Source organism: Vipera berus, assembly GCF_964194415.1.
Source record: "Vipera berus genome assembly, chromosome: W".
NCBI classification, from domain to species: Eukaryota; Metazoa; Chordata; class Lepidosauria; order Squamata; family Viperidae; genus Vipera; species Vipera berus.
In genome coordinates this window covers 42,510,884-42,535,887 of record NC_138210.1, presented here as the reverse complement: position 1 = coordinate 42,535,887, position 25,004 = coordinate 42,510,884, and the positions used below count along the sequence as shown (strand labels likewise).

General features: G+C 45.0%; 1 long non-coding RNA gene across 1 annotated transcript; it reads left to right on the top strand.

Moving 5' to 3' along the window:
- The first annotated feature begins 232 nt into the window (after positions 1–232).
- On the top strand, positions 233–24,774 carry LOC308676047. The gene is made up of 3 exons (XR_014028256.1): positions 233–359; positions 22,394–22,445; positions 23,982–24,774. It is a non-coding gene; the product is annotated as an uncharacterized lncRNA (long non-coding RNA).
- The last annotated feature ends 230 nt before the right edge of the window (positions 24,775–25,004 follow it).

Sequence of the window (25,004 nt, the reverse complement as noted above, 5' to 3'; positions counted from 1 at the left end):
TCTTTGCCAACTCGCCTTCCATGTGCGTGCTTTAAAGTCATCAAATAGATCTCCCTGTGTTATATATATTGTTTGGAGTAGAAAAGGCCATCCGGTCGCCATTTTTTTGGAAGGATTAACAGATCGTCTCTCTATTTTTCCATCTTGACGTAGTTGTCCTGAAATGTTTATTTTCCCTTCAGTCTGTTCTTCTTGATCCTCAGGTTTCTTCTGGTTTATATGAAAAGTCTTCCATAATGTTGCCTTCTGAACATCCGCGGTGGCCACGGCAGCAAACCGGAAGTCCCTGGTAATAGGAGATTCTATCCTCAAACAAAACAGAATCATCCATCTGCAGACCGGACATACAATCCAGGGAGGTATGTTGTCTCCCTGGAGCAAAAATCAAAGATGTGGCTGAGAACCTAACCAAAATAATTAGGCCTACAGATTACTACCCTTTCCTCCTCCTCCACATTGGGACGAATGACACAGCAAAGAAACTGAGTACAATAGTGTGAGATTATAAACAACTAGGAAATAAAGTTAAGATGGGAACGCAAGTAGCGTTCTCATCAGTACTCCCAACGAAAGGCCAACAACACCCATTGAGGGAGAAAAGAATTCTGGAAATAAACCATTGGCTAAAGGGTTGGTGTTGCCAAGAAAACTTTGGCTTCCTGGATCATGGACTGCATTACCTACACAAAGGACTCTTGGCAAGGGATGGACTGAACCTTACCAAAAAAAGGGGAAAATGTACTCAGAAAAAGACTGGAGGGCTTTAAATTAAAATTGAGGGGGAAGGGTGACCAATCTTTAGAATCTCTAGAACCCAAAACCAATCATAAATCCCAAGAAAACAAAGAGGTAGGGAGTGATGAGAAAAAAGAAAAACTCAACAATCAGGAGATGCAGGAAACATACCCACAGACAGGCATAAAAGTCTTAAATGGAGGTGGAGGAGGGAACTAGACGTAAAGCTATACTGGACTTAATCCTTACAAATAGAGAAGAAGTGATAGAGGGAATTGAAATTGCCGGAACCTTGGGTGAAAGTGACCACGTCATACTGGAATTTAACATAATGCAAACACTAGCAATAGAAAACAGTCCAACCAGTGTCTTAAACTTCAAAAGAGCTGACTTTAACAAACTCAGAGAGAACCTAGGAAACATCCCATGGATGAAAATCCTAAAGGGGAAAACAACCCAAGAAGCATGGGAAACCCTGAAAAACGCTATCACAAAAGCCTAGACCAAAACAATACCACTGAGAAAGAAAAAGTCAAGAAGAAACCAGCATGGCTGCACAAAGATCTCTCTAACAAACTGAAAAACAAAAAGGACAAATACAAAAAATAGAAAGAGGGGCACGTAACCAAGGCCAATTATCAGCAGACAGCCAGAACATGCAAAGAAGAAGTCAGGAAAGCAAAGGCTCAGAACGAACAAAGACTTGCAACAGAAATCAAGGACAATAAAAAAAAGTTTCTTCCAACATATTAACAAGAAAAAACTTAAGGAAACTGTAGGTCCACTAAAGAGAGAGGATGGCAAGGAAGTAACAGGCAGTAGGGAGAAAGCAGAGCTGCTTAACTCATTTGCATCAGTCTTCACACAAAAAGAAACTACAGCCCAACATACCACAAAAACCACTGCAAAAGACAAACTAGAAACAAAAAATAAGCAGGAAAATGGTAAGAGAACACCTATGCGACCTTGATGAATATAAATCACCAGGACCCGACAGATTACATCCCAGAGTTCTGAAGGACCTGGCAGATGTTAACTCAGAACCACTGCACCATATCTTTAAAAAATCCTGGAGCACCGGGGAAATACCTGAGGATTGGAAAAGGGCTGATGTTCCCATCTTCAAGAAAGGGGGGAAAAACGGACCCAAGAAACTACAGACCAATCAGTTTAACATCAATACCTGGGAAGATCCTAGAAAAGATAAAAAAACAGATCTGTGAACAAGTAGAAGCAAATAAAGTTATAACTAGTAGCCAGCATGGGTTTGTTAAAAACAGATCATGCCAAACCAATCTTATTTCATTCTTTGATAAAGTGACTAAACTAGTAGACCAGCGAAATGCTGTTAGACTCCAGTAAGGCATTTGACAAAGTAGACCACAACCTACTCCTTAGTAAGCTAGAAAAAGTTGGAATAGACAACATCACCACCAGATGGATCTGTAGCTGGCTAACAAACCAAACTCAACAAGTAGTCCTCAATGGCACTACATCCACATGGAGAGAGGTAAGCAGTGGGGTACCACAAGGTTCCGTCTTAGGTCCAGTACTGTTCAATATCTTCATCAATGACTTAGATGAGGGAACAGAAAAGGGGAACTCATCAAATTTGCAGATGACACTAAACTGGCAGGAGTATGCAACACCCCAGAAGACAAACTCAGGATCCAAAAAGATCTTGACAAACTTGAACAATGGGTCCTATCCAACAAAATGAGTTTCAATGTGGAAAAAAGCAGTTTTAGGTAGGAAAAATCAAAGGTACAAATACAGATCAGGTGAGACCTGGCTGAGAGGGACTTTGGAGTCCTAGTGGACGATCACTTGACTATGAGCCAGCAGTGTGCAGCCGCCGCCAAAAAAACTAATACAATCCTGTGTTGTATAAACGGAGGCATAGAATCAAGATCACACAAAGTATTAAAGGTAAAGGTAAAGGTTTCCTCGCACATGTGTGCTAGTCGTTTCCAACTCTAGGGGCTGGTGCTCATCTCCGTTTCAAAGCCGAAGAGCCAGCGCTTGTCCGAGGATGTCTCCGTGGTCATGTGGCCGGCATGACTAGACGCCAAAGGCGCACGGAACGCTGTTACCTTCCCACCATAGTGGTCCCTATTTTTCTACTTGCATTTTTACGTGCTTTCGAACTGCTAGGTTGGCAGAAGCTGGGACGAGTAACAGGCGCTCACTCTGTTACGCAGCACTCGGGATTCAACCTGCCGAACTACCGACCTTCTGATCGACAAGCTCAGCGTCCTAACCCACTGAGCCACCGCGTGAAGTATTAGTACTGCTTTATAAAACCCTAGTAAGACCACACCTGGAATACTGCCACCAATTTTGATCACCATATCACAAAAAAGATGTTGAGAGTTTGGAAAACAAATTCAGCGAAGAGCAACTAAGATGGTCAAAGGCCTGGAGACTAAAACATATGAAGAACGGCTGCAGGACCTGGGTTTGGCTAGTCTGAAGAAAAGAAATAGGGGTGACATGATAGCAGTATTCCAGTATTTGAGGGGCTGCCACGAAGAGGGGGTCACGTTATTCTCCAAAGCACCAGAACGCAGGACAAGAAACAATAGTTGGAAACTGATCAAAGAAGCAACCTGGAATTAAGGAGAAACTTCCTGACAGGACAATTAACCAGTGGAACAGCTTGCCTCCAGAAATTGTGGGCACTCCATCACTGGAGATTTTTAAGAAGAGGCTAGACAGTCACTTGTCTGAGGTCCGTGGTGGCAAACCTATGGCACGTGTGCCACAGGCGGCATGCGGAGCTGTCCCTGTGGGCATGCATGGCATCGCCCCAGAGGGAGGCGGGGCCAGGCTGCTCCCCTCCGCCTCTCCACGTGCGCCTGCGCTCTCGCTTTCTTTCTCTCTGCATTGGGAGTCAGGGAGCAGCTGCAACAGCTGGGCGGATCCGGGCTGGATGGTGGAGGCAGCTGCCAGCGTGAATCCAGGTGTGCCTGCAGAGCGATTTCATGGCCCCCCCCCAGCTGATCTGGGTGGCAGAGGCCTTTTCCAAGACACTGGAGCTTGCATCCATGGCTCCGGGGCAATTTTGCAGCGTGGCAGTGGCTCGATCCGGGCTCCGAAGGCCTGGAAAAGCCTTTGCCACCCGGATCAGCCATGGGGCACAAAATTGCTGTGCAGCCCTAGATCCGGGTGGCAGAGGCCTTTTCCAGGCCTCCAGAGCCTGAATTGGGCCGCTGGCGTGCCGCAAAATCATCCCGCGGCCATGGATACGAGCTCCAGAGGCTTGGAAAAGGCCTCTGACTCCTAGATCAGCAGTTGGGGGGGAAGGTGAAATCGCTCTGCAGCCCTAGCTTTGGGCGGTAGAGGCCTTTTCCAGGCCTCCGGAGCCTGGATCTGGCTGCTGGTGTGATGGAAAATCACCCTGCGGCCATGGTTGTGAACTCCGGAGGATTGGAAAAGGCGTTTTCCAAGCAGCGGCAGCAGGGCAATCCATACAGGGGTGTGGGGGGGAAACGGCAGCAAGGTGATCCGCGTGCCAGGTGGGGAAAAGTTGGCGGCAGGGCAATCCACGTGGCAGGTGTGTGTGTGGGAAACCTGCCCCACTTGTTTCATGGTCATTTTCGGCCAAGCCGCATTGCAGCAGCATTGAGCACAATACGTGAGGTGGCTAACAGCTGCATCATGCTGAAACCGGCCATTTGCCGCCTCCTGCCCAATGCCGCTGCCATGAGGCCACGGTGGGCCGATGGTGTCAGGCAGCAGTCACCTCGGCCCCTGCCTCGCCTTGCCTTGCCCTGCAGCAATAGCACCCCTGCCCTGCCCCCCTGCCTTGCCTCGCCTCACCCCACAGGACAAGCCTGCCCATCGTCCCACCAGCCAGAGACCCCCTGTATGTCCCCCAACCCTGCCTGGCCCCACAGCGGTCCCTCCCCATGAGCAACATCGAGGCAGCCACGCCCACCCAGTCTGCCGTGACCACCGCAGCCATGCCCACCCACTGGGTCACGCCCACCTGGCACCCAACGATACATAAGTGGGTTTTGGGTTGCAGTTTGGGCATTCGGTCTCTAAAAGGTTCACCATCACTGGTATAGGTTCTGCTTGAGCAGGGGGCTGGACTAGAAGACCTCCAAGGTCCCTTCCAGATTTCTATTCTATTCTATTCCATTCCATTCCTATTCTATTCATCATCAGTTCTAGTAGGGAGTGGGGTTTGCTCTTATTTATATTCTAGCTTGCCCTGTCAGTGTTGGTGGCAGTGGTCTTGGTAGTTCCTTGTTTGGGCTGTTGTTTAATGTTAGCTTGAGTTGTGTTTGTGCTCATAAATAGTGTTCTTACACAGTTTCTCTTATTCTCTCCTGATGAGGATATCCCAGAAGAGGCAGTGATGGCAAATTGATTAGGCTGCTTTTTACTGTTACCTTCTTTGTCTGAGTTGGTAGTTCCTTGATTGGGGTATTTTTTGTGTCTTGATGGTTGGTCTGATGTTAATCTTTGTGTTAAATCTCTGTTCACCTGGGTGTTGATTGTTGGGGAGGTGTTTTGATCTTTTTGTTCCCCTTTTGGCTTGCTGATTATCGCTTTTGCATAGTACAGGTGAAACTCGAAAAATTAGAATATCGTGCAAAAGTTCATTTATTTCAGTAATGCAACTTAAAAGGGGAAACTAATATATGAGATAGACTCATTACATGCAAAGCAAGATAGTTCAAGCCGTGATTTGTCATAATTGTGATGATTATGGCGTACAGCTCATGAAAACCCCAAATCCACAATCTCAGAAAATTAGAATATTACATGCAATCAATAAAACAAGGAGTGTACATAGAACAATATCGGACCTCTGAAAAGTATAAGCATGCATATGTACTCAGTACTTGGTTTGGGCCCCTTTTGCAGCAATTACTGCCTCAATGCGCCGTGGCATGGAAGCTATCAGCCTGTGGCACTGCTGAGGTGTTATGGAAGACCAGGATGCTTCAATATTTATTATTTATTTATTTATTTTTGGGACTTATATGCCGTCCTATCTCCCGAAGGACTCAGGGTGGCTAACAACAATAAAAACAACAATACAAAAGTTAAAAGAAATTAAATAAACAGCCCCAATAAATAAGTTAAACTAAACAATTAAAAATTTAAAAACATTTTTAAAAACCCTGCTGTCAGTCCAGGTCAGTCAGCCTGATGAAAAAGGAAAGTTTTAAGGTTGCGGCGAAAGGACCAGAGCTCAAGGGGGAGTTGGTTCCACAGGGCTGGCGCTCCCACAGAGAAGGCCCTCCCTCTGGGGGTCGCCAGCCGACATTGTCTAGCCGATGGCACCCTGAGGAGGCCCTCTCTGTGTGAGCGCACTGGGCGATGGAAAGTCGTTCCTGGCAGCAGACGGTCCTGCAAATATCCCGGGCCTAGGCCATGTAGGGCTTTAAAGGTAAGTACCAGCACCTTAAATCTCACCCGGAAGACAACCGGTAACCAATGCAGCTCGCGCAGGAGGGGTGTAATATGGGAGTATTGGGATGCTCCCATCACTACCCGCGCGGCCGCATTCTGCACCAGCTGGAGCCTCCGGGTGGTCTTCAAGGGCAGCCCCATGTAGAGAGCATTGCAGTAATCTATCCGGGAGGTAACGAGTGCATGAGTCTTGGTGGAGCAGTGGGCTAATGCCTCCTTAAGTAACACCAGCTGCCTGCAATTAGTGCAGGTTTGCATCCCACCAGGCTCAAGGTTGACTCAGCCTTCCATCCTTCCAAGGTAGGTAAAATGAGGACCCAGATTGTTGGGGGCAATAAGCTGACTTTGTAATAATTCCGCTTGGGGTGTGTGTGAAAACCCTAATAAGCAGGCATATACATAGAATGAAGGCTACTGCTAAGCTTGTAAGCCGCCCTGAGTCTTCGGAGAAGGGCGGGATATAAATGGAATTAAAATAAAAAATAAAAATAAAATGAGTGACCGTACGTAGGGCATCTCGGTCCAGATAGGGGCGCAACTGGCGCACCAGGCGAACCTGGGCAAATGCCCCCTTGGCCACGACTCCAATATGATCTTCAAAACTGAGTCGTGAGTCCAGGAGGACGCCTAAATTGCGTGCCCTATCAACGGGAGGTAACACCTCTCCTCCCATAACCAAAGATGGAAACTCTTGGACAAGTCGAGATGCCGGTACGTAAAGCCACTCAGTCTTGGCCGGGTTGAGCTGGAGCCTGTTCTTCCCCATCCAAATCCGTACTGCTTCCAGGCAACGGGACATCACATCAGGGGCATCGCTGGGTTGGCATCGCTGGGTCTCATCAATAGCGGCCTTCAGCTCTTCTGCATTGTTCGGTCTCATGTCTCATCTTTCTCTTGGCAATGCCCCGTAGATTCTCTATGGGGTTCAGGTCAGGCGAGTTTGCTGGCCAATCAAGCACAGTAATCCCACGGTCATTGAACCAGGTTTTGGTGCTTTTGGCAGTGTGGGCAGGTGCCAAGTCCTGCTGGAAAATGAAGTCAGCATCCCCATAAAGCTCATCTGCGGAAGGAAGCATGAAGTGCTCCAAAATCTCCTGGTAGACAGCTGCGTTGACCCTGGACTTAATGAAGCACAGTGGACCAACACCAGCAGATGACATGGCTCCCCAAATCAACACAGACTGTGGAAACTTCACACTGGACTTCAAACATCTTGCAGTGTGTGCCTCTCCATTCTTCCTCCAGACTCTGGATCCTTGGTTTCCAAATGAGATGCAAAAGTTGCTCTCATCAGAAAAGAGGACTTTGGACCACTGAGCAACAGACCAGGTCTGTTTTTCTTTAGCCCAGGTAAGACGCTTCTGACGTTGTTTGTTGTTCAGGAGCGGCTTGACAAGAGGAATACGACATTTGAAGCCCATGTCCAGGATCCGTCTGTGTGTGGTGGCTCTTGATGCACTGACTCCAGCCTCAGTCCACTCCTTGTGAAAGTCCCCAACTCTTTTGAATGGCCTTTTCCTGACAATCCTCTCCAGGCTGCGGTCATCCCTGCTGCTTGTGCACCTTTTTCTTCCACACTTTTCCCTTCCACATAACTTTCTATTAATGTGCTTTGATACAGCACTTTGGGAACATCCAACTTCTTTTGCAATTACCTTTTGAGGCTTTCCCTCCTTAGGGGGGGCGTCAATGATGGTTTTCTGCACAACTGTCAGGTCAGCAGTCTTCCCCATGATTGTGATTCCCACTGAACCAGACAGAGACCATTTAAAGGCTCAGGAACCCTTTGCAGGTGTTATGGCTTAATTAGCTGATTAGAGTGGGACACTTTGAGCCTAGAATATTGCACCTTTTCACAATATTCTAATTTTCTGAGATTGTGGATTTGGGGTATTCATGAGCTGTACGCCATAATCATCACAATTATGACAAATCACGGCTTGAACTATCTTGCATGTAATGAGTCTATCTCATATATTAGTTTCCCCTTTTAAGTTGCATTGCTAAAATAAATGAACTTTTGCACGATATTCTAATTTTTCGAGTTTCACCTGTATGTAGACGTTATTTTTCTCTATGTGTCTGTTGATGGCTGATTTGTCAGAGTGCCAGGCTTCTGGGAATTCTCTTAGAGTTTTTGGACTTGGCTTGGTCTAGGATGGTTACACTTTCCCAGTTGAAATTATGGTGAAGTCTGTCCATGTGTTGTGAAATTAAGGCATTTTCATTATGTCTTCTGACTGCTAGATGGTGTTCATGGATGCATTCTGCTAGTCTTCTGCCTGTTTGTCCTATGTAGTGACTGTTGCAGTCTTTATACTGTATGTTGTAGATGGCTTCTGTTTTTTCTTCTGGGTCTTCTGGGTCTTCTGGGTCTTTTGATTTACTTAGGATATTTTGAAGGGCTTTAGTTGTTTTGTGTGCTACACTGATTCCATGTGGTTGCAGTAGTCTGTTGATGGTTTCTGAGAAGTTCTTTTTTAAAAAAATAATATTTTATTTTACAATTTTACATTTAAGTATTTAAAAAGCAACTTGGTGGCTGGGTTAATCAATAGTTCAATAACATACAAAAATCTTTAGTATGAATCTCAAGTTACAACATCAAATATTTCCTCTCTTTTTCCCTTAATATCTACTATCTCATATTTAAGCTAATACAGTAATTATTATATCAACTAAGTAAAAACATCATTACATTTATCAAATTTTTAACTTATACATATCTTAATTACTTTTACATTCAATCTTCATAGACAATGTCCTGTTATTGATTTTTTCCCAATTTTTAGTTTCCCATCAATATTCAAATTTAACATTTGATATTTATAATTTCCAAGCTTTAGGTCAGGGCTCTTCAACCAGTGGTATGGGTACCACCTGTAGTACATTGGCACCTGGCAGGTGGTACGCAACCATCCTAGAAAAGTGGTAGCGGGGGAGGGGAATGAGCTGAACCGGTGGCAGCATCACACAAGCCTAAGCGAGAGATGGCTGGAGCTAGGCGACTGGTGGTACTCGGATGTTGCCATATCCTAAAAGTGGTACAATGGGTGAAAAGGTTGAAAAGCCCTGCTTTAGGTAACCAAAGTTTCCCTTGTCTCAATTCATAACAGAATCTAATATTCAAAACAGACATCTTATCTATTTGAATATAGTCTTCTTCTATTTCCCACCATATTAAATCATCTAATTAATAATACAGTATCCCCTTTAATAAATCAAAACCATTATATAGTCTGGGTTAATCAAACATTTTTAATTTGAGGGGGGTGTCTAATTTTTAAATATTAAACAAATACAATCCTTATTTTCAACTAGTTTCCAAACATTTTAAATTTAATGACCAAAATTCCCCTTATCTCAACTTCTTCCTTTAACCCTCTAATTAGCAATATGAAATCCCCTCTAATAAATCAAAACCCCAATTTTCTTCAGCCTTATTCTGGCTTTCTTCCTTTGCCAACTAGCCTTCCATGTTAGTGCTTTTAGATCATCAAATAGATCTCCCTCTATTATTATATATATTATTTGAAATGAGACCATTTAGTTGCCATTTTTTTGGAAGGGCTAGCTCATTTGCATTCATTAAATCATCTCCCTGTTACTCCAGTTTCCCACAATTGCCCTGATAGGGTTATATTCCATTCAATCTGTTCTTCTTTCTCAAATTTCTTCTGATTTATATAGAAAGTCTTTTCCATTTTCAATGTTGTCACTCCCTTTTTTGGATTTTTCATTAACTGTATTTGTTGGTCAATTGAGTCCTCTGTCTTAGTATTTGATTGTTCCACTTCTTTTGTTATCTTCTGCGTTGTTCTTTGATTGTAGTAAAAATTTGGGTTTGTGTATCTAAGCTGGCATCTTGTTCTTTTATGTTGGGTCTTATTTTGCCACAAGCTGAAAGAATGGTTTCATGTATGGAAAGGATCTTTTCTTGGTCTTCATATTCTCTTAATAATGTGTTAAGTTGAGGACTTTAAAATCAGACGTTAAAAATAATTTTATAACTAGGTATGGGACCTTTATTTCACATGTTTATAGGTACTCTTTATAGTAGAAGTCGTTTGTCAAGTAAGATTTTATAGTCCAAGGTATTTCATCATTTCATATAATCAATAATAATAAGTTTGAAGGGACCTTGGAGGTCATCTAGTCCAACCCCCTGCTCAGGCAGGAAACCCTATACCATTTCAGGCAAATGGCTGTCCAGTCTCTTCTTAAAAGCTTCCAGTGTTGGAGCATTCACCACTTCTGGAGGCACGTTGTTCCACTGGTTAATTGTTCTAACTGTCAGGAAGTTTCTCCTTAGTTCTTGGTTGCTTCTCTCCTTGACTAGTTTCCATCCATTGCTTCTTGTCCTGCTTTTAGGTGCTTTGGAGAATAGCTTGACTCCCTCTTCTTTGTGGCAGCCCCTGAGATATTGGAACACTGTTATCATGTCACCCCTCACCCTTCTCTTCATTAAACTACACATACCCAATTCCAGCAACCGTTCCCTATATGTTTTAGCCTCCAGTCCCCAATCATCTTTGTTGCTCTTCTCTGTACCCTTTCTAGAGTCTCGACATCTTTTTTACATTGTGGTGACCAAAACTGGATGCAGTATTCCAGGCGTGGCCTTACCAAGGCATTGTAAAGTGGTATTAGTACTTCATGTGATCTTGATTCTATCCCTCTGTTAATGCAGCCTAGCACTGTGTTGGCTTTTTTGGCAGCTGCAGCACACTGCTGGCTCATATTGAAGTGATTGTCTAATAAGACTCCGGATCCCTCTCACAGTTACTACTATTGAGCAAGGTACCACCTATACTATACCTGTGCATTTGATTTTTCCTGTCTAAATGTAGAACCTTACTTTTTTCAGCATTGAATTTCATTTTGTTAGATAGTGCCCAGTGTTTGAGTCTGTCCAGATCCTCCTGTATTTTAAGCCTATCTTCTGGAGGATTGGCTATTCCTGCCAGCTTGGTGTCGTCTGCAAATTTGATGAGTTCCACATCTATCCCCTCATCCAAATCGTTGATGAAGATGTTGAAGAGCACTGGGCCCAGAACAGAGCCCTGGGTCACCCCACTACACACTTCCTTCCATGTAGATGCAGTTGCATTGAGGACCACACACTGAGTACTGCCTGTCAGTCAGCTACGAATCCATCTGATGGTGATGCTATCTAACCCACATTTTTCTATCTTATCAAGTAGTAGGTTGTGATCTACTTTATCAAATGCCTTACTGAAGTCCAAGTAAATTATATCTACAGCATTCCTCTGGTCCACTAGTTTTGTCACTTGGTCAAAGAATGCAATAAGGTTTGTCTGGCATGATCTGTTTTTGACAAACCCATGTTGGCTTTTAGTGATGACTTTGTTCGCATCAAGGTGTTCGCTGATTTGTTGTTTGATTATCTTTTCCAGAATCTTCCCAGGTATTGAGGTCAGGCTGATAGGTCTGTAGTTTCCTGGATCTATTTTTTTCCCTTTTTTGAAGATGGGAACTACATCAGCTCTCTTCCAGTCCTCTGGTAGTTCCCCAGTGCTCCAGGATCTTTGAAAAATATAGTTCAGTGGTTCTGAGATCACGTCTGCCAGTTCCTTGAGAACCTTGGGGTGTAATCCATCTGGTCCTGGTGATTTGAACTCGTCTAGGCTGGACAGGTGCTCACTTACCATTTTCTTGCCTATCTTAACTTGTGGTTCTAATCTGTTTTTTATGGCACTGGTTTGGGTAGGTTGGACTGTTTTTCCCTTTGTGTAAAGACAGATGCAAAAAACGAGTTAAATAGTTCTGCTTTCTCCCTGTTGCTTGTCACCTACTTGCCACTTTCCCCCACTAATGGACCAATCATTTCCTTAACCTTTTTCTTGTTTCTTATATGTTGAAAGAAGCTTTTTTTGTTATTTTTGACTTTGGTCGCAAGCCTTAGTTCATTTTGAGCCTTAGCTTTCCTCACTTCATCTTTGCAGGCACGGGCTGTTTGCTGATATTCTGCCTTAGTTATGTGCCCCTCTTTCCACTTCTTATACTTGTCCGTTTTATCTTTCAGTTTATCAGAGAGTTCTTTATGCAGCCATGCTGGTTTCTTTTGAAAGCTGTTATTTTTCTTCTTTGTTGGTATTGTGCTAGACTGGGCCTTTATTATCTCACTTTTCAAAATTTCCCAAGCTTCTTGAGTTGTTTTCCCCTTTAGGATTCTCATCCATGGAATTCTTCCCAAGGTCTCTCTAAGTTTATTGAAATTAGCTCTTTTAAAGTCCAAGACTCTAGTTTGGCTGTGTTCTGTTGCTTGTGCTTCCAGAATGTTGAATTCCAATATTGCATGATCACTTCCCCCCAAGGTTCCTGTGGCTTCAACACCTTCTATCATTTCATCTCTGTTAGTGAGAATTAAATCCAATATGGCTAATCCCCTAGTTCCCTTCTCTACTTTTTGGGAGAGAAAGTTGTCTGCTAGGTTTGTCAGGAATCTGTTTGATCTTCCACTTGGTGCAGAGTTTGTCTCCCAGTTGATATCAGGGTAATTAAAGTCCCCCATTACTATTGTGATGTGCTTCTTACATACCTTAGTTAGCTGAGTAGCAAAAAGTTCATCTATTTCCTCCCTTTGGTTGGGCGGCCTATAGTATACACCTATGGCAATGTCATTTTTTCCCCATTTTATATTGACCCAAATACATTCAAGTTTACAGTTTTCATCATTGTTGTGCTCTATTTCTGTAGAGATAAAGTTATTTCTTATATAGAAAGCAACTCCACCTCCTCTTTTGTTTACTCTGTTTCTTTTAAATAATTTAAATCCCTCTAGCTGTGTGTTCCATTTGTGGGTTTCGTCCCACGTTTCCGTAATGGCAACAATATCATATCCGCCCTCCTTTACCTGAATTTCTAGTTCACCCTGCTTACTGTTCATACTCTGTGCATTGGTGTATAGACATTTGAGTCCTTTATGACTGACCCTGTGTTTACTTGCTACATAACTTGTGTGGTGCCTGAGTTCCCCTATTTTCTTAGATTGCCGGGGACAGTGATGTTCTGTATCAATTAACTCACTGTCCCCGTTGTTTAGTTTAAATATTCCTCCAGAAAAGCTGTGAATTTATTGCCAAGTAACTCAGTCCCTTCCTTGGATGGATGCAGACCATCTCTTTTGTACATTTTGTCATTGGACCAGCTACAGACATCGTGACCAATATAACCAAAGCCTTCTCCTTTACACCACTCCTTTAGCCACATATTAAATTCTGCTATACGCTGGCCTTTTCCATTTTGCTCCTTATACACTGGTAGGACCTCTGAAAAAGTGAGCCTACAGCCTATTCTGCTGAGTTCCTGCCCCAAGCTCTGGAAATCATTCTGCACACAGAGTACATCCTTTTGGGAGAGATCGTTAGTGCCAAGATGTACAATAGCATCCACATCACAGTCATTGCTGGCATTGTTGACTATTTTGAAAATACGCATCTTGTCCCTACTAGCAGTAGCACCTGGAAGACACCTGACCCGTCAAAACCTCTGTATCCTTTCCTAAATTTACATCCCGTATAATTGAATCACCAACCAGAAGGTGGCTTCTCTTTTGGGGTACCTTTCTTTTCTTGCATGACTGATGTGTAATACCTGATTCACACTTCTCCCTGTCAAAAACAAGTTCATCTCAGACCATGGTCCCCTGCTTATTTGAGTGATCATCACAAACTACCTTGACCTGTTTCCTTAATGTCCCTATTAAGGTCAGCAAGGGCACTGTATCTGTTATGCAGGGACACAGCGAAAGCTTTGGGTTTATGGTTCACAGCTCTCACCCTGCCAGATCCCATGGTTGTCCACACTGCCCTTCTCCTGCAGGATCTTTGCGGTAGAGGGGGCTGATAGTGCGGAGGCTCAGTAGAGTAGAAGGGCTGAGCTGAACACCTAATTTCTGCCTGAAGAGCACAGATTACAGACCCTAGATAAATAATCTGTCCTTGTAGACTAGTGATTTGTGTACAGATAGGACATTTTCCCAGTTTGAAAAGAGTGCTGCGAAAGACAGCTACAAAACAAGTGTTGCACTGAACTAAGCCAGACATGTTGAGATGAAAGGAATCTCAGATGCACTTGCCCTGAATGTACCACCACTATTTTTGATTTTTGGTTATATCCAATTAGCAAGGGCTTAGCTACTTTGCTCCTCCACCCACCTTGACTCACAGTATTGTAGCTTTTCCCAGCAGCCTCTGGCAGTTTAAAAGCAAAGAGGGTCCAATCAGCAAGGGTTTAGCTACTTTGCTCCTCCACCCACCTTAACTCACAGTATTGTAGCTTTTCCCAGCAGCCTCTGGCAGTTTAAAAGCAAAGAGGGTCCAATCAGCAAGGGCTTAGCTACTTTCCTCAAATAAAGAGATAGGAAGGCAATTCCCCACATATAACTCTGAAAGTCAGTAAAGGTTTACATTCGTAGTTCAAGCGGGCCAGTTATGCCGCCCAGAAATTCTCTTTACAGGTGAGTTTCTCACAGGTAAATTTCAAAAGTATATGCATCCAATTAGATTAAAGTTCTTATAATTGCTTTGTTTCCCCTGGGTAGTCAGTTGCCGCTGTTCTTACAGGGTGGGGCAGGAATTCCCCCTCCTTCCTCACAGGGGGAAAAATACTTTGGGCAGCTTTTTCAGGAAAGATATTTAGAGTCTTAAAGAGAAGATCAGATCTCACCCAGTTTCATCTGCATTGCTTTAAAGGTGCTTGGTAGTAATTTTGACTTTGGCTGTCAGCAGCTTAATGACGAGCCATATTGCTATGGCCAGTCTTTCCTCCGTCGGTTTGGAGAGTTGCCCCTGATCAAGCGGGAGGGCTGCCCTCCTGCGATCAAGCAGGGATCCCCTCCTCGCTCGTCACCACTACAGGGCGACTTTCAACCCTTTCCAGGGTCCCCCAGTGGGATGAAATCGGATGCTGAAGACGGAGTTTGCCTCCATGCATCTGAAGGCACTGATGGCAAACTGGAAGTTCTTGAAGTATGGTAGTGTTATACTTGTTATGGCTTGTGTTGGTTGTGCTATAATGGGTTGAGTGGTCAGGCACTTTTTGATAAAGTTGCATGGATATCAATTTTGTTGGAAGATGATATATAGATGCTCTGCTTCCTTTTTCTGCTGTTCAGGGTTGCTGCAGTGAGTTTGTGCTCATCTAAATAAAATCTTATGCAGCTTCTCTTATGGGAGGTTGCGTTATTGCTTTGGTAGTGGAGCACTTGGTTGGTGTGGGTGGTTCTTCAATACACTTGTGTTTCTAGTTTGCCATCGTGGTTTCTGCTGATCAGGATGTCCAGGAAGGGTAGTGAGTTATTTATGGATTTTTATTATTATGGATTCCTTTGAAGATGATGTTGATGGTTTTGTGGGTGTTCTCTAATTGATCCTTTATTATGGTGAAGGTGTTGTCTACATATCTGATCAATAGTTTGGGTTGTATTTGTGGAAGTGCTATGGCTTCCAGATGTTGCATAACGACCTCCGCTATAAGTCCTGAAAGCGGTGATTCCATAAGTATACCTTTAATTTGTTGATAGGTTTGTCCATCAAATTGGAAGTATGTGGTTAGACAGAGGTTAATGAGATCCATAATCTTGGGTGTTTCAATCTTTGTGTATTTGGTTAAGTCAGGTGTGCTGTGGAGTAATGTGGTCATAGATTCTTTAGCTATTTCCAGATCTATGGACATGTAAAGGGCTATAACATCAAATGAGACCATGATTTCGTCATCTATAGTCACGTCTCTGTTTGAAGAAAGTGGGGAGTTGATGGACTGTTTGCTTCCCCTTGTGAAGTGCCCAAGCTTTTTTTGTTAATTCTTTTGCGATGTTGTAGGTAGGGGTCACTGCTTCTCATCCGCCACTGTTCCTCTTTGGTAAATTGGCCTTTCTTGATGGAGAACGGGACTTTTCACCTCTGCCACATACTCGCACCCCCTTCACCCCTGCCCTCCAGCCACAACCAATTGACAGCGAGCCTTCATACTCAGCTGAACCTCTGCTGGCATTTCTCTGACGCCAGTGGACCCCCAGCTCTGCCCAGGATTGGGCTCTTCATGAAGGCATTGGGGCTGTGTTGGCAGGCAGCATTCTCTCTCTCTCTCTCTCTCTCTCTCTCTCTCACACACACACACACACACACTCCACTGCAGGATCAGGCAGGCTATCCTTTTCTGTTGGAAGAGGAGGAGGGTCCCTCTCTCTCTCTCACACACACAAACACACACAAACACAAACACACACAGTTTTAATCCCCTGGATACTGTGTGGATGCCTGGCAAGTGTGTGTGTGTGTGTGTGAGAGAATGCTGCTGCCTGCCAACACAGCCCCCTCCCCAACGCCTTCACGGAAGCCCCGATCAAGGATTGCCTGCCTGATCCTGCAGCGGAGTGTGTGTTTGTGTGTGTGTGTGTGTGTGTGTGAGAGAGAGAGAGAGAGAGAGAATGCTGCTGCCTGCCAATGCAGCCCCCTAGCACCTTCACCGAGGGCCTGATCTTGGGCTGAGCATCCAGCTGCTGCTGCCCCCCGTCTACCTGCCACCACCATTGGCCAGCATCGCCATGTCTCAGCAGAGGCCCACCCCTTGGAGCTCCAATTGGCTCCTGGGAGGCACGGCTGCTTGTCCCTTGTGGTGAATCGCTGGAGTACAATGATCCCTCTACAAAACACCCACGAAAGGGGGACGGAGGTGGAGGGCTGGGGGTTCATTGGCATTGGAGAAACCCCAGCAGAGGTTCAGCTGAGTTTGAATGCTTGGTGTCAATTGACTGTGGTTAGCGGGCAGGGGTGAAGGGGGTGCAAGCATGTGGTGGAGGTGAAAAGTCCTAGACCCTCTTGGTGAGGTCACTGAGAGTTCTGTCAGAATCCATTTATATTTTATTTCTAACTCTCTTTCTGTGCAAACCCAAACCTCACCCCCCCCCCGGATTCTGCCATTCCCAAGGGAGGAAAGGGAATAAACGGGAGTTTATTGCCTCCATTTCCTCTCCTTAGACGTAACTGTTTATCTAGCCTGCCTGTTGGCCATCACAAAAAGATCGATGAAAGGCATCCTCTCTTTCTGATCTTACGAGCAACTAAGAAAGGGGGTAGGGGAATTCTGGTTTGTGTCTCCGGATGGAATGTGAAGGGGAGGGAGTAATTGTGCTGCGAATGGACTGATGGTTCTCCCTTTCCCATGAGGGGCTTGCCACCTGAAACCTGACTGATCCGGAACTGACCAAATGAACTGAGGGGTGGGGTTTTTTCCTGGGGACACTTTAAAAATATTGATCTGTGAGAAAATTTTTCACATCCTGTCTATTATACCTTCTATCATCCATGTCTTAGTAAAAGTTCCTGCTTGGACAATCTTGCCTCCAAGAGTCTTTCTTTCTTAAGATGTGGATTGGAGTGGGTTCTGACATTAGACAGGATTTGCATTAAGAGTCAACCTGGAAGGAAGAACCTTACTGGGGGACTTTGCAAAAAATACAATGTCTAACGACAAGGAGGGAAGCCCCATGGAAAGGGAACTTTCCCCCCGACCGAAATCCCACCAACTATCGGAAGCTGAAGCGTCATATTCCTCCGGGGAAGAGGTGATGGAGATGCATGACCACAAACCGTGGTGGTTGATGGGCGTTGGAAGGAAAAGCGAGTGGGAAAGGCATCGAGGAAAGTGACCCTGAGGTGGGGGGCCCACCAACCTGAATGGAAGCAAGAGATGGAGAGCTCCCTGCGTGTCAGGGAAGAGGACGGGAGTTATGCACCACATGCAGAGTGGATCCTAGAGAAAGCTATTGACCTGATGAAAAAAAACCCCTTGGCTCTCTAAGAGAGGAGAAACCTGAATCCCGCAGCTGCAACAGCGCCTGGAGCCGCAGCTGGAGAGACAGTGCGGGGGATCTGGAACCTGCAGCACTGGGGCTGTCCACTGAACCCGGAGCTACCACTTCAGCAGCCTCCAGCCCCCACCGACCCACAGACGATCAGGATGGGGGGCAATACCGCCCGCAGCGTAGGCACCGATCCATTCAAAGACTACCGCCCCTGGAAGCGAAATTCAAGGGGGAGCTGCCATGCTTGGGTTTTTTCCTAACTCAAGTCCTCAGTTATATGGAGGAATACGGACGGGACATCCCCAGTGACAAAGCCCACATCCACATTATGCAGCCACCCGGCTGCAGACGGGGTGGTGAACCTGCATGACTCCAACACCCCAGAACTCAACGACTTCAACCCGTTCATGTCATCCTTGAGGCGATTTGAGGACCCTTTGGCTGATCATAAGGCCCAGGAGAGAATGAAAACAGTGAGGCAGGGCAGACAGCCGGTGGCTGAATATATCCAAGAATTCCGGGCCATTGCCAATAAGCTGAACTGGCTGGAAGACATCCTCGTTAGCCATTTCAAAGACGGGCTAAACTACGACCTGTATGATGCTTGCCTGCCTCGGGGAGACCCACACCACCTCGATGACTGGTATGTCCTGGCAGAGGAGGTGGAGATAGACCTACTGAAGAGGCACTGCCAAGGGAAACCATGGGCCCGCCCGCCGCCTGAGCAAACATGCGAGGCAGCGAAACCACCGACTACGGCTAAGAAATCAACAGGCTGTTTCAAATGCGGGAGAGAGGGCCACCATGCCACAGAATGCCACTAAAAAGCCCCTCAGTGCAAATCAGAGCCATCATCGCCCAGGAGATCAGGGAAGTCCCCAGGCAAACCAAAAGAACCTGCCATATGGGGGATAGAGGATGTAGAGTCCCCAACCCCTGCCAAGGACTGGGAGGGGACTCCGGCCTACACCGCAGGGCCGGTGGACACCTCGGAAGACAGCTCGGAGGGAGAAACCTTGGTAAGTGGATCCATTCCACCCATTCTTAAGACAGTGACTAATTTAGCTTCCTCCATGCCTGAAGCCGTCAAAGTAAAAGCCCTAATAGACTCTGGCTGCATCCGCTGCCTCATCAGTCTGATGCTGATGGGGAATTTGGGCATTCCGGTGAGACTAAAGCAACCAATCTCTTTTGGCCAGTTAGATGGGTCCATACCCTAGCTACCTTACCAGTTCACCTGTCCCTGGGGACCCATGAGGAAGACATAATGTTTGTAGTGACCCCCAGGCATGGAATGCCCAATGATTTTAGGGCTGAAATAGTTGAAGAAATGGAACCCCTGGGTAAATTGGAGGACAGCAGAACTCAACTTCCCGGAAGGGGAGCATAGGAACTTAAAACCGCAAAGGACCCCCCCAGCCCGAGGAGACAAGACAGCATTAGTGGGGGAAGAGAAGGGGTTACCAGAAATACTGGAAGAATACCTTGCTGAGGTTTTCAGTGAGGAACGGGCAGATGAGCTTCCCCCTCACCGACCCACAGACTGTGCTATAGAATTCAAACCTGGGGCAAAACTCCCGAAGCCCAGGCTGTACTCCACGAGCCCCAAAGAGACAGCGGAGATGGAAAGATTCATTAAAAAAAACCTAGAAAGGGGATTTACTGAGCCTGCCAAACCCAAAGTGGCCGCCCCGGTCCTGTTCAGGGAGAAGAAGGATGCGCTTATGCGTGGATTATAGGGCTCTGAACACCATTAGTGAAAGTAATCTGTATCCCCTACCCCTAATGAAGGATATGCTATCCCACCTATTGAAAGGAAGGATTTTTACCAAACTAGACAAGAGAAGCATACTACCGCACTAGGATTAAGGAAGGGGACTAATGGAAGACCGCATTCAATTGTCCAATGGGTTGCTACCAGTTCAAAGTCCTGCCATTTGGACTGCAAGGCCCCCCCGCAGTTTTTATGCAATTAATTAATGAAGTGCTAAGAGAGTACCTATATAAGGGGGTCCTGGTTTACCTAGTTGACATCCTTATCTTCACTGAGACCAAAGAGGAGCATATTAATGTAGTCAGAGCAGTTCTGAAAAAATTGCAGGCCACCCACCGATATGCAAAATTATCAAAATGTGAATTCCACCAGGAAAGAATAGACTACCTGGGATATCGCATATCCCCACAGGGCATTGAAATGGACCCCGAGAAAGTCAGGGCAGTATTAGAATGGGCACCCACATCCCCCCCGCACAAGGAAGCAATTGCAAAGTTTCCTGGGGTTTGCAAACTTCTACCGCCAATTCATCCCTCCGTTTGCCCAAATAGCCCTGCCCCTCACAAACCTCTTGAAAACGAGGGTGGGGGCACTGAAACCCAGCCAGCCCCTGTAGTGGACAATGGAATGTCAAGCGGCATTTGAGAGGCTAAAGAGGCTTTTTTCTGCTGAACCTGTACTGAGACACTCAGATCCCAATAAACCCTTCATAATACAGGCAGACATGAGCGATGTGGCGGTGGGAGCTGTATTATTACAGGAAAATGACAAGGGGGTATTGCAACCGTTTGCATACTTGTCCAGGAAACTCATGGAGACAGAACGTTGGGCCGTGTGGGAGAAGGAGACTTACGCTGTGAGGTGGTCATTACTTACATGGCGTCATTTCCTTGAAGGAAATAAAATCCCCTTCCAGGTCTGGACAGACCACAAAAATTTGGAAGCACTAAAAACACCCAGGAAACTCATTCCTAAGCAAGCCCGCTGGTCCCAACATTTTCACCGATTCCGTTTCACTCTCAAACGCTTACCAGGGGGGAAGAATTTCCTGGCGGATGCATTATCTCGCATGCCCCAATATAACAGCACACGGGTCACTGACTCTAAACCACTTATGCCTGAACAACAACTGGCAGCACCAGTAATCACCAGGGCCCAAGCTAAAATAAAGCCGCAAGTGGATAGCCAAACTGAAATAGAATTCCGAAAGTCTTTGGAAACTGATGAATAGTTCCAGAAAAATAGACATGTGTGCACAATCAAAGACGGACTACCCTGGGTGGGTGAGAAGTTATACATACCTGCCACCCAGAGGATCAATTTCATGCAGTTGTGCTATGACACAAAATCAGCAGGACATTTTGGGTTTGTAAAAACCTTACACTTAACTAAAAGGTAATTTTGGTGGCCATCCATGAAAAAGGACATAGAAAGCTATGTGGGCAGCTGTCAAACTTGCGCGACGGCTAAGAGGCTGCAAGGGAAGTCACCCGGACTGTTACAACCAGTGGTGAACCTGTCAGCCCCCTGGAAAGAAATAGCCATGGATTTTATAGTGGAACTACCAGAAAACAACGGGAACACTGTCATCTGGGTGGTCACAGATTTATTTTCAAACAGGTGCACTTTATCCCGTGCCAAAAGATTCCCACCGCAAAAGCCTTAGCGAAACTATTCGTGCAGCACATTTACAGACTGCATGGAACACCCCAATGCATCATATCTGACAGGGGAGTACAATTTACGTCAAAGTTTTGGAAGGAATTTCTGTCCCTCTTAGGAACCACCCAAGGACTGTCATCTAGTCATCATCCTCAGACGAATGGATCGACTGAACGTTCGAACTCAGTACTTGAGCAATATTTAAAGTACTTTATTAATTTTCAGCAAACAAATTGGACGGACCTACTCCCTTTCGCAGAAGTTGCTTACAATAATGCAGTTCACTCCATCACAGGCTACACTCCTTTTCAAATAGCCACCGGTCAAAGTTTCAACCCTATTTCAGAACTGATCCCAAACAAACCGGAAATCCCATTGCTGAAGGACTGGATTGCATAATTACAAAACACCTGGCCAATCATTAGGAAAGCTTTAGACAAAGCTAGACAAGCATACAAAGCACAGGCAGACAAAAAGAGAGTCGATCCCACACCATTCAGGGTGGGAGAGATGGTATATTTATCCACAAAATACCTAAAATCCCTACAACCCTGTAAAAAACCTGGACCAAAATATATTGTACCTTTTCCAATTAAAATAATCATAAACCCATTAACAGTAGAATTAGAACTACCCAAAAATCTTAGGCAGATACACCCAATTTTTCACTGCAGTTTACTAAAAAGGGAACAACAGTCACCCCTACAACCAAAAACACCACCACCACCACCACCACCACTTGTCATGGTTGAAGGAGAACAACACTTCAAGGTAAAAGAAATCCTAGATTCTAGGAAACACCACGGAGCAACTCAATACTTAGTAGCTTGGAAACACCTCTCCTCTTCAGAAAATGAGTGGGTCAATAAACGTCACATTAGAGCACCCAAGTTGCTAAAGAAGTTTCATACAGAATATCCCAGCAAACTGAGCTAACATCTATATTTTTGTTTCCTCTACAGGTGGACCTCTCTTTTTTTTAAAGGAGGGCAGGATGTCAGAATCCATTTACAGGTATATTTCATTTCTAACTCTCTTTCTGTGCAAACCCAAAACCCACCCCCCCTTGGATTCTGCCATTCCCAAGGAGGAAAGGGAATAAACAGGGGAGTTTATTGCCTCCATTTCCTCTCCTTAGATGTAACTTTTTGTTTATCTAACCTGCCTGTTGGCCATCGCAAAAAGATCAATGAAAGGCATCCTCTGTCTCTGATCTTATGAGCAACTAACAAAAGGGGTGGGGGAATTCTGGTTTGTGTCTCCGGATGGAATATGAAGGGGAGGGAGTAATTGTGCTGCGAATGGACTGATGGTTCTCCCTTTCCCACGAGGGGCTTGCCACCTGAAACTTGACTGATCCAGAACTGACCAAATGAACTGAGGGGTGGGGTTTTGCTTGGGGACACTTTAAAAATATCGATCTGTGAGAAGATTTTTCAGATCCTGTCTATTAAACCAGGGCTTTTCAACCTTTTCACCCATTGTACCACTTTTAGGATATGGCAACATCCGAGTACCACCAGTTGCCTAGCAAGGTGTCAAAAAAATGACCAAAAAAAGAGAAAAAAGTGATGAAGTACAGGTAGTCCTTGACTTACAACAGTCCACTTAGTGACTGTTCGAAGTTACAATGGCACTGAAAAAAGTGCCCCCCAAGCCATAGCTGAGCAAGACACCTGCCTGCCTGCCCAGCAGCCCTGTTCCTCCTGTCCGAGGTTTTCATTGTTGTGAGCATTTCTGTTGAGGACTGGCAGCGGGAGGGGGTGTTGTTTGGTTTTTATCCCTCCCCATCTGCTGGGTGGTTGCAGCAGGTTTTGGTCACTTCACATGACCCTGGGACACTGTGACCGTCATAAATATGAATCAGTTGGCAAGCATCTGAATGTAAATCAAAAGACCCTGGAGATGCTGCAACATTGCAGCTGATCGGTGCTTCTTCTGGGCTCAGAAGCACCAGGATCAGCGCCGAGCTCCAGCTGGAGCCTGGTGCTGATCCTAGCGCTTCCGCTGAGCCCTGACAGGCCTGCAGCTCCAGCCATCTCTCACTCAGGCTTGTGCGGTGCTGCCACCGGTTCAGCTCATTCCCCTCCCCTGCTACCACTTTTCTATGATCGTCGCGTACCACCTGCCAGGTGCCAATGTACCACATGTGGTACCCGTACCACTGGTTGAAAAGCCCTGTATTATACCTTCTATTATCCATGTCTTACTAAAAGTTCCTGCTTGGACAATCTTGCCTCCAAGAGTCTTTCTTTCTTAAGATGTGGATTGGAGTGGGTTCTGACAAGTTCTCTTGATCAGGTTGTCTAGTTTCTGTATTTTGTTGGTGTTCACGGGGATGTAAGTTTCTTTGTCTTCTAGTAATTCTTCCACTTTTTGTATATATCAATGTATATATAATTTTGCTGCTGTTTGGAGTCAAAAGGTAGAATACACATAAGTGAAAACTGACCCTGGCCAAATTATTTGTTTACTTTAAACGTACCAATTTGTATGCATAGTTTCCTTGGTATCTTAATATATGAATTTCTTCTCTCATTTCTGTTGTAGTGGACAAGAAAATGGATGCCTTGTCTCGCAGCTAATGGAGCTCCTTTAGTAGAAAAAGGTTTGGTTTCTGGAAGCAAAGTTCTGTGACACTCAGACTCTGATTATAATAGAAGTCAGTGCACTACAGAACTTTCTCTTCAGGGGCTGCAGCAGCCAAGGAGTTAACACAGTACTCCTGAAACTCAGCTGGACAAGTCACTACTAGCTGCTTTCTTTTTTTTTAAAATAAATCTTTATTTACATTTCGTGTTAAAAACACACCATACACCGACAAAGAAAAAAAACATTTACAATATACAAAAAATGAAGAAATCAAAAAATTGAAAACCATTTCAAAAATTTCACATTATATCTACTTCTAAACTAACAATTATATTCCACTCATTAAGTTTCTTATAACCATCCAACTCCAAAGCTTATTCATTAACAGATTGTTGGGGGCAATAAGCTGACTTTGTAATAATGCCGCTTGGGGTGTGTGTGAAAGCCCTAACAAGCAGGCATATACATAGAATGAAGGCTACTGCTAAGCTTGTAAGCCGCCCTGAGTCTTCGGAGAAGGGTGGGATATAAATGTAATAAAAAAAAAACCAAAGACTATATCACTTCATTTTTGACCAACCTCCAAGCCACCCTCATTTCTTTAATCTTTTATCCATCCAAATATACCATTTATTCCATGATAGAAATGCTGGTGTCTCTTCTTTACCCTTCAACTTCTTGGTCAATGTGTCTGCTTCTGCACAATCAAGTATTCTCCTAATTATAACTTCATCCAGCGGGGTATGATTTGCCTTCCAAAATTGAGCATACCCCATCCTTGCCGCCGTTAAGATATGTAAAACCAAATACCATATTTCCTTCTTAATATTTCCAGGCCTGGAGCCAAGCAGATACGTCTCTGGTTTAAGATCAACTAAACACCCTGTGATTTCCTCTATCCATTTTTGGATCCTCATCCAATATCTAACCACTTCTGGACATGTCCACCATAAGTGATAGTATGTGCCAATCCCTTTACCA